The sequence below is a fragment of the Marmota marmota genome, unplaced genomic scaffold, assembly GCF_001458135.2.
Source record: "Marmota marmota marmota unplaced genomic scaffold, marMar, whole genome shotgun sequence".
Classification (NCBI taxonomy): Eukaryota; Metazoa; Chordata; class Mammalia; order Rodentia; family Sciuridae; genus Marmota; species Marmota marmota.
In genome coordinates, this window is record NW_026006044.1 from 1 (window position 1) to 5,449 (window position 5,449).

The 5,449-nt window shown below is 32.6% G+C and overlaps 1 pseudogene; it reads right to left on the reverse strand.

Moving 5' to 3' along the window:
• Nucleotides 1-4,904: 4,904 nt before the first annotated feature.
• Nucleotides 4,905-5,106, reverse strand: LOC107134415 (annotated as a pseudogene).
• Between the last annotated feature and the right edge of the window lie 343 nt (nucleotides 5,107-5,449).

The window sequence follows — 5,449 nt, forward strand, 5'->3', positions numbered from 1 at the left end:
ATATAAATAATGGCTACGGTTTAATGTTAAATATTTGTATATATATATACACACACAAACACACAGAGTTATTAGTTTTCTTTGAGGGTACTAGGAAAATGATTTATTATTTTGAAACAATTTTAAAAAATCAAACATTTATTCCTTCTTTCCTATGTAAACTGTATTCTTCATTAATCACATAGTTCATAAGAAAAACTTTCTTTTATGGAAATGTCCCTATCAATGGAACAAATAAGGAGCTAGAATTAAAATGTCACTAATTTGCAAATGTAAATTAATTAATGTATATAGATAGTTATCTTCAATGCCTTCTATGATAGTATAACCAGAAGAAGTGTTCTTATGTCCTCCTAAAGCAATTATTTCAGTGAATAACTGATATTATTTCAGTGAATAACTGAAAATTAGGAAAATTCATTGGGCATTTGATGATATCAAGGATATAATGTTAACACTTTAATATAGCTTTTGATATTGTGATTATATTTCTGAAAGATTGTTTATGTCTAGATATTAATATATACAGACTGATATAATGTCTTGAGTTTAGCTCCCTACTGTGAGCTGGGGTTGTGTGGTTGAGATATAAGTAAAGGAAAATTGGTTTTGAATTTTTATTCATTAAATCTGAGTGATAGATACATGGTGTGTAATTCTCTTTCTCTCCCTTTATGTCTCTGAATGTGCACATATACATCTATATTCATATAAGTATGTAAGCACATGTATATATCTTTCACACAAATACATGTGTATGCAATGTATATGGAACTATACACACACACATATAAATGTATGTATCTTGCATAGATATTCTTTCCTGTATGATTTTCTTCAATGTTGAGTACATGTATTTTACTATAAACTTAGTAATCTTATATTAAAATAGAAATGATGCTTTCTTTGGATTATAATTTTTATGTCTTGATGTCACTAATTCAAGCATAGGAAAAGAATTTATGAAAAAGCATTTTATGTTCAATAATGACTCAGAAGTTTCTCCTAATGGCTTATATATGAAATATTTGAATGACAAAATAGTTCATTGACAGGATCTCTAATATTTGCACAGAACACTCTGCTTAGTTGTTTCAAGGTTCCAATTATATCCTTCTCTATTCCTCAGAAATTACATTTTAAATCCTTAAGATGATGCAGTTCAGTGAATCCCAATGTTGGATTCTGCAAATCTTTTCATTCCCCAAATTATTCCTGTGAGGTAATGATGGGAATAGCTAAAGATCAGAGGCAAGAGCAACTCAATTGCTCAGGATGTCATATTGATATATTATTTCATCTGGAATGACATGGGATGATGGAATTCTTTCCTTATTAAAGAACTACTGAATATCATTCCTCAAAGCACATCCTTTATCTACTCATTTCAGTTTTATATATGCATTTTGGTTTGATTTCAAAGAAGATATGGCTCATCAGATAAAATATAGAACAATAATGAAAGTTGTGGTAAACATATATAATTAGGCTCCTTTCTAAACTTTAGTACATTAATCATTTATGCGTTAAATGTGTTGCATTAACATGCCTGCTACAATCAGTTTCTATGACAACTGAGAAGCTGGCAGATTCATACAGGATGGTTTCCTAGGTTATGACCAATTTATTAGACTTAATTATTTTATTAAAATGACTGGCAACAGTAGCTGTAAAAGTGATAGTTCGCCATTTAAAATATCCTTACATTTCAAAGGATATTAACATGTTTAAATAATCTTTATGCTAATAATTGGGGAAAGTGAAGTTGAAGAGTGAAGTACATACTAACTAATGAAACTAGAAAAATATAATTTAAGTTGGAGGTAACAGATTTATTTTTATCTAAGGGACAGAAGTATATTTTTACTCATATAAATAATATTGAAAATCGTTTCAATTCCCTTCAGATAGAAGCAGCCTAAAATAAATACTTTTGTAATGTTGTTACTAGTAATGCCTAATAATTTGTAATATCTTTAACATAAGTGATTATTATTTTCTTAATTTAATTACTATCATAAATTTTTTAATTTCTTATTTTTTCCAGAGTTTTGTCAATATTTTCAGTTTTTTTAAAATCAGAGATCATCTTATGGATTTGTTGATCTTATCTATTTAAGGTAGGGTTCCTGTTTTATTCATTTCTTCTATTAAGTGTTTCCTTCATGGGCTGGGGTTGTGGCTCAGTGGTAGAGTGCTTGCCTCACATTTGTGAGTCACTGGGTTCAATTCTCAGCATCACATATAAATAAATGAATAAAATAAAGGCCCATCAACACTAAAAAATATTTTTAAAAAAGTGTTTCCTTCCCTTTCATGTTGGTGCACTGTTCCTATTATCAAATCAGTATTAAAATTTGATAATTAGCCATATTTATAGAACTTTATTCCCTGTTATAAAGATATTTAGCACTTACATTTTTTTCTGAGTATTTCCATAACCATGCAGTATTAAATAATTGGTTTTGAAATTATAATTTTAGAACATATATTTGCTTATGTATTTTTACTGTACTAAGAACACTTGACATACACTATTTCACCAATTTTTTAAATGCACAATACAGTATTGTTAAGTACTGTACCGTGGGGTATAGCAGATCTCAATAACTTAATAATCTTACATAAATGAAACATCACATCCATTTGATGAGGCAACACCCTCAACATCTTCCTCTCGTATCCAGTTCGACAACCAGAGTTCCGCTCACTATTTCATTGAGTTTGACCATTTTTTGATACTTCATATAAATGGTATCATGGTGTAAGGAAAATAAAAAGGAGACACAGAGACAAGATGCAGAGTCAGGAAAGAAAGATGGCAGAGTGGCAGAGCGGCCAAGCTGCCAGCTTTATTTATATCAATAGGTTACTTTAGGTCATTGGCATAATTAGTATATAATTTGTTCATTGTATTACTAGGCAGGTTACAGAATGCAACATTATGCAGCTTATTCCTCAATTACACACTAAGTTACAGTGTGCAACGTTAGGAGTTTTGTGTAGCTCTTAAGAAAGTCCATTGCATAAAGTTACTGTTATGTGGACAGATTTAGGCTCAGTGAAATATTGTGGTTGTCTAACAGGAGAGTTCCTTTATTCCCAGGAGCTGTGTGCCTCAGATCAAGGTCTAGGCTGATAAGACTCTAGCAGCTTGCCACAGCATCTATACATAGCACATGCATTAGTTATCTTACTAGTTCCTAGGAGAAAGTGCAGGCCATTCTAAGGGTGGGAGACAGTGTGCCAGTTACCCATCAGGAGTTTGCTCACCAGAGGAACACTTCTCTGTATATTTCTATGGTCAGAATCCCTACATCATTGTGGTTTTATTCCTCTGTAACTAGCTTATTTCACTTAATGTAAAGTCCTCCAGGTTCAGCAACATTATCACAAATGGCAGAATTTTCTCATTTTTAAAGGGTAAATAACATCCCATTGTATGTATATACAGAGTTTTCTTCATGCATTTTTATCCATTATTTAAGTTTTGTCCCTATCCTGGAAATTGTGCATAATGCTGTGATGAGTGTAAAACAATACACCATTTTAGCATTTTAATTTTAGTTCTTTTGGATATTTATCCAGAAACGCTAAGTAACATGGTAATTGTTTTTAATTTTTTGAGCAATATTCATACTGTTTTCCATAGCGGTGGCACCAATTTGCATTTGAACCAAACATATATAAAGTAATTTATTGATATTCTGACCAATACTTGTTCTTTTGCTTGTTGTACTTATTTAAATTTTTAAAATAGCCATTCTAACAGGTGAGAGATGATATCTCATTGTGGGTTTGATGTGTGTTTCCCTGATGAACATTTTATATACTTGTTAGTCTTCTCTGAGAAATGTTTACTCAATTTCCAATTTCTTTGCCCATTTTTAATCACTTTTTTTTTGCAAATATTTTCTCCCATTCTACTGCATACCTTATTGCACCATGAATGCAGTCTTAGCTATATAGAACCTTTCAGTATGATGCAGGTCCACTTGTCTATTTTTGCTTGTGCTTTTGGTGTCACATCCACGTAGTCATCACAAAGAACAGTATCATAAAGATTTTCTACTATGTTTTCTTCTAGTTTTATTATATTACATTCTGTGTAGGATACTAGCTTCCAGTTTCATTCTGTTGCACGTGGTCCTCTAGTTTCTAGTTTTGTCAACAACATTTGTTGAAGAGAATGTCATTTCCCTACTGTGTATTCTTGCTTTTGACCCATAGGTATGGATTTATTGGGGGGGTTTCTATTTTGTTTCATTGGTCTATATGTCTGTTCTTATGACAGAACTTTGCTGAGTTTTTAAAATTTCCCTTTGCAATAGATTCTCAAATCTGGTTGCGCCGTCCATCCAGATTGGCTCTTTCTCAATATTGCTTTGGCTATTGTTTTGTTTGTTTGTTTTGTCATTTTGTATGACTTTTAAATTGTTTTTATCTATCCCTACAAGATATATCACTGGTATTTTGATAGAAATTACACTGAATCTGTACATCATTCTGTATAGTATGAACATATCACTGATACTTTCATTAAGAACATGGAATAGCTTTCCCTTTATTTCTGTCTTCATTATTTTCTTGCATCAATGTTTTGTCATTTATATTATATGACTCTTTCACCTTCCTATTTGTTTATTCTGAAATATTTTTCTTTAAAATCATTTTATCTTCAATAAAGTGGCAATAATTCAAAATATGAAAAAACCTGTTCCCTTTAAAGAGGATGCCTCCATGAGGTCTCCATACAAGTATTATCCAAGGTAAGGAGGAGACTGGGTTCCAAAAGGCATGGGGTAAGAAGGCTTCACATGGCACAAATTGGTGCATTGGTTGTTTGGTTACGGATTCTCTGAAATGGAGAAGGCGACTGAAGAGACCTGAAATTTCAGGTACTCTCAGAGAACAGGGTGTGGCTTCTGGGTCTTGAGTACCTTGAAGCATTTCCTGATGGTGATTTGGAGTCCTCGGTAATTGTAGTCTGGGGAGAACCCAGCAGGATGGGCTGATCAGGTCTGTTGTCTCAAAGGGTCAAATTTCTTTTAGAAATTTTCTATAGACCCTCTCTTCTTGTTAGTTGAGGTAATGCTGGAGAAACATGACCACACTTAAACCTGAGGCTCCAAGTCTGAAATATTTTCTTGATATTATTAAAATGTGATTACTTTCTTTAGGATAGTTTGTGGCTAGTGTACAGAAACAGAACAAATCATATATCATTTTGTGCCCTGCAGGTTCATTGGATTTAATAGTTCTAACCATTTTTATTTTGTAGGGTCATTAGGGTTTGTTACTTAGTAAGATCATATTGCCAATAAGCAGAGATCATTTTCCTTCCTGTTTGAATGCCTGTTCTTCCATCCCTCATATCTTCTCTCTTACCCTCCTTTCTCCTTCCCTCCCCCTCTCCCTCTCCCTCGCCCTCTCCCTCTCCCTCTCCCTC